This window comes from Helianthus annuus, chromosome 9 (genome assembly GCF_002127325.2).
Source record: "Helianthus annuus cultivar XRQ/B chromosome 9, HanXRQr2.0-SUNRISE, whole genome shotgun sequence".
Classification (NCBI taxonomy): Eukaryota; Viridiplantae; Streptophyta; class Magnoliopsida; order Asterales; family Asteraceae; genus Helianthus; species Helianthus annuus.
The window spans coordinates 159703165-159712364 of record NC_035441.2 but is presented as its reverse complement, the minus strand read 5'-3'; positions in this window follow the sequence as shown (position 1 = coordinate 159712364).

Here is a 9200-nt window from a genome sequence, read left to right as displayed (position 1 = left end):
CGTATGCTTATTGACCCGTTAAGGGTATTTAAGTACATCTTTAGACTTAAATCATGCTTCTATTGGGTTACATCCTATCCTCTTTTTTTTATACGAATTCCAAGGACTAAATTTAAACAAGACGCTTATTTCAAAACAACTTTTTAAAAGTTGTTTGCCCTACTTACCCCTCAAGGGCTTTTTGGTCAATTTTAGCCCTTCATTTATGCGACGAAGGACTTCTACTATTATTTGACCAAAATGTCGCTTTTAGCTATAATTCTAAGCATGCGTACCTGGCTCGGGTCATAAGATTGACCCGTTTGAATACCTTTCGCTATTACTTTCTAGTTAATAGCCATACGAACCATGTGTTAATTCCTGTGATCACAAACTCAACAAGCGATCATCAAATATTGTTAATAAATGGTGTTAACAACACCATTTGACCCGTTTAGTCGAAATGACTAATTATAGTTATGAGATGGTATTTAATTACCATTTCATCCCTTTAACCTATTCCGATTTATTCTTTAAATTCATCTTGCTTAAAAGCCGTTTCTTGCTTTGTTTGACCCATTTTGACTTGTGTCAAATGATGTTCTTTCAAATCCTTTTTTTTATTTATACGTTAACTCATGTCCGGATTACCATTCTATCGTTTTTGCCCTTTTTACCATAACTTATGGCTTCTTGACATTCCCACTTATTACGACATGCATTATAAGTAATTGGTAGTAAGAATAAAAAGGCGTAAGCTTAACTTACCTTGCATCCGTTACACGCTTTTTCCTTCACACTTGATTCGTTTGACCCGTTTCCTTTCCAAGCCTCCACCTTGCTTGTCAAGCGTCAAACTATCATTATAGTTCGTAAGACGGTCAAATTAGTCATTATTACCTACGACTATTCCACCTTATGAACTCCGTGTTGATTCTACCATTCGACTTCACCATTGATTAGTTTGACTTTTAGAAGTCAACTACCTTTAATCATATTGTAGGCGTAATTAAGTTAAATCATCGTTATGATTAGAATCCGTTTTAACCCAAATTTCACGTAATTAGTCAAAATAGCCAATTACATATTTCTCTCATGAAATCTTCTTTTTAATATTCATTCAGGCATTTTAACAAACATCTTGTAGGCGAGATTTTGTACACATATTTTCTCTAATTATGGTCATCATTTTAACCAAGTTTTAGTATCAAAATCATGACTCTATGTCTTGTGTACATGAACTACACCTAGAACTAGTATCACAACATCTATGTTCATCCATCTAACACCTTAATTCAAGTGTTCATCATATTTCTACAAAACCCATTTAACACATGATAGGGTAATTATCAAATCCCTAGTTTCGGCCTCAATTCATCAAGTTTTCAACTTGGGCTTGTTTCTAAACGAAGATTTCATCATAATAACACTTATATACATCAACATTCATTCCAGATTTTCGATTATGATTGTTCATCATAATCTCAAAGTATCACCAAATTACAAAATTTGACATACCTTTCGATCCTCTTGACTTGGTGATCGTTTATACGCGTTCATGCATTGATTTGGTCTTGAATTGATCCTCCAATTTGAAGATATTGTTTGAGCTAGGGTTTCTAACCCTCTTGTCCTGCTCCTGTCGTTTCCCACGCACACACACACACACTCTATGTGTGTGTAGTGTTTTATGTTTTGTTTTTAATAAAACAAGTTTCTTTGTTAGCAACTTTAGTCCCTCATGTTTTGTAACTTTATAAAAAGGGTTATTACCCATATTTTCTTCATTGTTTTAAGACACCCTTTTTTTTTTTTAACTAGGTTAATGTTCCTAGCTTCTTGGTGAATTCGGGAAAGTTATGACTTAATTTATTTTAAGTCCCGTTAACTCGGGCCTCTTATAAACTTTACTTCCTTAAAAGCTCTTATTCACTTTTAATTAATATTAGGATTATTCACTTGATTCCTAATATTTTCCGGTTTACTTTTACCGCTAACGGTACTTTCCCCGTCTTTAGTATTAACGGGGTTTAATTACCAAACCTGTTTTCGGGGTGTTACAAGTCTACCCCCCTTAAAGAGGTTTCGTCCTCGAAACCTTTTCTTGCTTAATTCATCGAGTTTAAACTCAATGCATTTGATCCGAGAAATCTTTTAAACGTTACTTTTACTTTGACCAATAGTTAGTATTACCAGAAAAGTATGGCAATATCCTTTTGGTTACTAATTGTCTACGTATCTCATACTACATGGGGCAATCTTGAAATAACGCAACCTCGTTATTTCCACTAGTCTAGTTAACTTAGCGATATCCATCGCTTTCATATACTATCAAATTATTTATGAATCCGTCGTTTTGACCCGTTTAAAGGTCCTTAGTGAAATTTTTCACTTTTAGCAACTATTCTTTTGTTCGTGAACTTATAGCTTTATGATTCCTCGAACTAAGTGATCAATATTTTCTGTTAGTGAGGTCTCATGGGCCGTCACTTCATCTCTTGTATCTATATACCTTTGTTGTTCACTTGACCGAGTCGCCAAACGTTGGCCACTTAGTCACATAGGTTTACAACTTATGTTTATTCTACATTACTCTTCGTAATGAATAACGTGTTAAACAATTTCTTAATTTGAGTTTCGACCTTAACCGATCTCACTAACTAGACTTATCAGTCCAGTTACTTTGTACCCATCACTCGGGTTATAATATGATTACTTCACATTACTTCTCTTGACCGTGATCGCGTCACGTCATGTTTAGGTTTATTCCAGCCTTTCTTTTCGAATGTATCGTCTTGCACTTATCAGTATCAAGACTTATATCTTTCATGCTTACTACATATTCGTCTATCCGAATTCATATTTGTAAAAAAACGTCATTTCTTACAAAAAAAAATCAGAGTTTTTATCTAGCATCTTCCCTTTAACTTTTGTCAATTATCCATATCAAGGAAATTGACAACTCATAATTTATTGTTTTCCGTTCTTACTTTATGCGGGGAATCGTAACAAATTCCCTCACCTTACACTATTGACCCGTAGGTTCCTTTACTTAACCTTGTAGGCTATTTCCTTATGTTTTCACCTCTTTAAGGCGAGACCCTTATGATCCCTTCGCTTCAATTCATGACCCGTGGGTCATTTTGGCCCCGTAGACCTTTACACTAATTAATATCCCGTAGGTTATGATGATCCCGTAGATTATCTTTTATTCGAGTCTTTATTCAATGTGTATACGTTTATATACGCATATAGCGTTAAGGCACCCCTTTATGTTTAGAATTATTCACCTTTACTTTTGGATTTCGTTTAACCTTGACCGTAGCCTAAGGCTACATTATTTTCTTTCGAACAAATTTTCCGACTTTATGACTTCTCACGTCATTTATGCGTCGGTTTATCTTATGCTCATCATTATCCTGTTTACATACATTCATATTTGATTATGTCTCATTACCGGGCTCATTATTCTTTTGTTTTTAACGCTACCATTATCCTGCTTGCGTTTACTCATGTCGTCCGGCATAATATTATATTCGACCCGTTCAACTTTAAAATAGTTGAACATATTTATTCAAAATTTCTTTTACGAAATTTTATAATCATAATTCATAATCCAAATCTTTTGAATTTTCAACCCTCGTTCATGTCTCTTGGTTTACTCATGTGTTTAATTCATACCCATTAACCGGGTGTTTTACCGAAGTCGTTATTATTGCAACCCTCCCGGTATGCATTAAGACCTCGTTTCATTTTTATATTTCGACTTTGTCCTTGAGTTTGACGCTTTGCAAAAACGACCCGTTAAGGGACATATTTGCATTTTTCCGGTTCAAGTGTAAGTACACTCCCTCCCAATACTTGTCTAAATCATTTTACATGTTTGCGTTTTCCGGGTTCGAGTGTAAGTACACTCCCTCCCAATTCATGTCTAAATCGTTTTACATGTTTGCGTTTTCCGGGTTCGAGTGTAAGTACACTCCCTCCCAATTCATGTCTAAATCGTTTTACATGTTTGCGTTTTCCGGGTTCGAGTGTAAGTACACTCCCTCCCAATTCATGTCTAAATCGTTTTACATGTTTGCGTTTTCCGGGTTCGAGTGTAAGTACACTCCCTCCCAATTCATGTCTAAATCATTTTACATGTTTGCGTTTTCCGGGTTCGAGTGTAAGTACACTCCCTCCCAATTCATGTCTAAATCATTTTACATGTTTCTTTGTCCCTTTACTTGGGCTCATTATCCTAATGTAATACGCTTCCGTCACTCGGCTGTGCGTTTACATTATTAGCAATTATTTTTCTTATCAGATTCATTTGGGTACTTTTTAATTTGTCCCACTCACCCCGTCCCTACTACATCGGGTGTAAGCGTGTCCATCATAAAAAGTTCATGGTACCAGGTGCTCACCACTTACTTGGCCAGAATAAATGATCAACACCTGGTATACAAGCCCTTTTTAAAATTTTCACATTACACCCAATGTAAGTAATGCCTCTATTCGTTTCTCTTGGAAACCATATCCCGGATAGGTTTTCTATTCGGGTTTTTCCAAGTTTTCAATCTGTGTATGCAACTTTCAATCTCTACGTATTTGTTGCATATTACTATATGTGCAATTAAATTTGAAATGTGCACCTGGTAACCGCTTGCCCTAACGGGCTTTCTTGCCATTACTTATTTGCGATTGTTACGCGATTTAGGTCCTTGATGAGTATGCTCTTCTTGTCATATCTCGGATCGTTCCATCATCATACCCACAATTTGTTCAACTCTCGTCATCTTCAGACGCGAGTTTCCTTCAATTAAAACATTCACAAGAGTTAGTAATTTCAACTTCAATAATCGCCCGTATTATAATACAAGGCTTTTTCTACTATACGCGTCAACGCGCGTATTTTCGTCAACCATATTAATCATTTTAATTGGGGTAACGTGTATCACACGATAGCCCTATGTGTTGTTTACAACACTTTAGCATGCTAAGCTATTAACATACCTGTACTTACCGGATTTGCGATCAAGCCTCGAACCGAACACTTTATTCTTCTAACCTTGAGCTCTGATTACCAACTTGTAACACCAGTTCTTATAAATCAAGGTTTAACGTATATTTTGCGAAAACATTCATGTAATTAATGATTACATACATTGGAAATACGGGATTAAAGAAAACTTTTACAAATTATAGTAATACCACATAAAGTGGTTTAATTCGCCGTTTTAAAATAACGACGAAACAACATTGCGGAAGCTTTATTTAACGCGTGTTCGGTTCTTGCTCGATGCTTGATCTTCATCCGGGACTCTTGACATTCACCTGTGATCAAAACCAACTTAAAAGTTAGTTTTGATAATTAAACGATTAGTGCAACAAGGATGATTGAGTCGAATAATCGAATTAAACAAGGAAATCGAGTAATTCCAACATGGATGTCTTAATCCAAAAACAAGGATATAAAACTGGCCTCCACCGTAACTTACGGTGGCACCGTAAGTTACGGTGGCCCCTGGTATAAAGTGCCCCTACCGTAATTCAGTAGGAAGCTACCGTAAAGCTTTCAGCTCCACCGTAACTTACGGTGGGCACCGTAAGTTACGGTGGCCCCTGTATCAGAACTCCCATTTTTGCCGTTTTTGACACGAAAACTTCCGTATCTTTTAATCCGCTTGTCCGATTGACCTACCGTTTCTTCCTACATGATTGTAATTTGATTCTCCACATTATGGAGTTAAAATCCGACATCCGGCTAAATAAATTTTGAGACTTTTATACATTCGGCTTATTACCTTTTTACAAGATTTTGACCCATTTATGCATTTATCAAACAAGCATATTTGTTTGATCATTATTTCACATGAACCACTTCAATTCAATATTTTCTACCAAGTTAGGTTCTAATTTCGGGTTTCTTATATATTCTAACCCGTTATCGCTCGTATGCTTATTGACCCGTTAAGGGTATTTAAGTACATCTTTAGACTTAAATCATGCTTCTATTGGGTTACATCCTATCCTCTTTTTTTATACGAATTCCAAGGACTAAATTTAAACAAGACGCTTATTTCAAAACAACTTTTTAAAGTTGTTTGCCCTACTTACCCCTCAAGGGCTTTTTGGTCAATTTTAGCCCTTCATTTATGCGACGAAGGACTTCTACTATTATTTGACCAAAATGTCGCTTTTAGCTATAATTCTAAGCATGCGTACCTGGCTCGGGTCATAAGATTGACCCGTTTGAATACCTTTCGCTATTACTTTCTAGTTAATAGCCATACGAACCATGTGTTAATTCCTGTGATCACAAACTCAACAAGCGATCATCAAATATTGTTAATAAATGGTGTTAACAACACCATTTGACCCGTTTAGTCGAAATGACTAATTATAGTTATGAGATGGTATTTAATTACCATTTCATCCCTTTAACCTATTCCGATTTATTCTTTAAATTCATCTTGCTTAAAAGCCGTTTCTTGCTTTGTTTGACCCATTTTGACTTGTGTCAAATGATGTTCTTTCAAATCCTTTTTTTTATTTATACGTTAACTCATGTCCGGATTACCATTCTATCGTTTTTGCCCTTTTTACCATAACTTATGGCTTCTTGACATTCCCACTTATTACGACATGCATTATAAGTAATTGGTAGTAAGAATAAAAAGGCGTAAGCTTAACTTACCTTGCATCCGTTACACGCTTTTTCCTTCACACTTGATTCGTTTGACCCGTTTCCTTTCCAAGCCTCCACCTTTCTTGTCAAGCGTCAAACTATCATTATAGTTCGTAAGACGGTCAAATTAGTCATTATTACCTACGACTATTCCACCTTATGAACTCCGTGTTGATTCTACCATTCGACTTCACCATTGATTAGTTTGACTTTTAGAAGTCAACTACCTTTAATCATATTTTAGGCGTAATTAAGTTAAATCATCGTTATGATTAGAATCCGTTTTAACCCAAATTTCACGTAATTAGTCAAAATAGCCAATTACATATTTCTCTCATGAAATCTTCTTTTTAATATTCATTCAGGCATTTTAACAAACATCTTGTAGGCGAGATTTTGTACACATATTTTCTCTAATTATGGTCATCATTTTAACCAAGTTTTAGTATCAAAATCATGCCTCTATGTCTTGTGTACATGAACTACACCTAGAACTAGTATCACAACATCTATGTTCATCCATCTAACACCTTAATTCAAGTGTTCATCATATTTCTACAAAACCCATTTAACACATGATAGGGTAATTATCAAATCCCTAGTTTCGGCCTCAATTCATCAAGTTTTCAACTAGGGCTTGTTTCTAAACGAAGATTTCATCATAATAACACTTATATACATCAACATTCATTCCAGATTTTCGATTATGATTGTTCATCATAATCTCAAAGTATCACCAAATTACAAAATTTGACATACCTTTCGATCCTCTTGACTTGGTGATCGTTTATACGCGTTCATGCATTGATTTGGTCTTGAATTGATCCTCCAATTTGAAGATATTGTTTGAGCTAGGGTTTCTAACCCTCTTGTCCTGCTCCTGTCGTTTCCCACGCACACACACACACTCTATGTGTGTGTAGTGTTTTATGTTTTGTTTTTAATAAAACAAGTTTCTTTGTTAACAACTTTAGTCCCTCATGTTTTGTAACTTTATAAAAAGGGTTATTACCCATATTTTCTTCATTGTTTTAAGACACCTTTTTTTTTAACTAGGTTAATGTTCCTAGCTTCTTGGTGAATTCGGGAAAGTTATGACTTAATTTATTTTAAGTCCCGTTAACTCGGGCCTCTTATAAACTTTACTTCCTTAAAAGCTCTTATTCACTTTTAATTAATATTAGGATTATTCACTTGATTCCTAATATTTTCCGGTTTACTTTTACCGCTAACGGTACTTTCCCCGTCTTTAGTATTAACGGGGTTTAATTACCAAACCTGTTTTCGGGGTGTTACATGAACGAGTTGAGGAAAATAATCTTTGTATCGAGTATACTAGTACTAAAGATATGCTTGCAGATCCGATGACTAAGGGTCTCCCTCCTAAGGTTTACGAAGAACATGTTCGGAATATGGGATTTAGTAAAGACCTTATTTAAGCATATTGTACTAGCTTATGTTTTATGATTAATGAAATTTCCTCAGTTTGATTTTGTATGTCTCTTAGAATATGTTCAACCGGTATAATGGCATATAGACAAATAAAGTTACAAATCAAACAAAGGGCTTATGTGTATTTTGATCATAATGATTAGGTTTTAAATTAAGGCTATAGTATGATTAATGGGGGTCCTGAGTCGCATAATGATTCAACGACTGTATTTCTCTGCTATAGTACTTGTTTAAGGCTAAAATTAGTGTTAACTCCTGATCAGGCTTATCTAATACTCATAGTAAATGATTACTCGGCTAAGTGGGAGAATGTAAGATTAAATATATTATGTTTAATATTTAATCTAGTAGCCATTATAATCATTTACATAATATAGATCAAAATATATAATAACCTATTAAATAACTAGTTGGTAATTGTTGATGGACCATATTACCCTTATTAACTAATTAGGTTTCCTCCTGGGTGCTTATATAAGGAGACTTATGTAGAGGTTAAGGGGTTACACGGTTACACAATTAGACATGCCCCATAATCATAACATCATCATCATCGACCTCCTCTCCTATAGCCGATTCCCTTGTCGGTTTTCTTAGTCACCATCATCAGTCAGCACCCTAAGGAGGAACCAGATCACCTTGACTAAGATGTCGAACTCCACGGCTTCTTCCATCACTGGATTCTCTACTGCACTGTCTGCTGTGACAGGTATGTTTTAATGTTTTCCTTTATGATTAAACAGAACTGATCCAACAAGTAAAAGTACGTTGATATTGCGGTGGAGGAAGCGATGATGGGTCAAGGAGGTGGTCGGGTGAGGGTTATGAATATAGGTAAAGGAACAAATGGGTAAAAATTTTATTCAGCGTTATTTTAAAACTAAATGGGTAAGAGGGTTGCTGCCTGGTTCAGGGGTTTCTTTCTGGTGAACCAAACACACTTAGTGTTGTCTGATTCAGATGTAGCCTATTAGTGGAATCATTAAGATGATACTAAACAACCGCTATATTCATGACTTTGGACAATACACAATGACATTTGTTATTTTCCAACTCTTGGAGCTCAGAGTCACTCCTCATCGTATTTACATGTTGC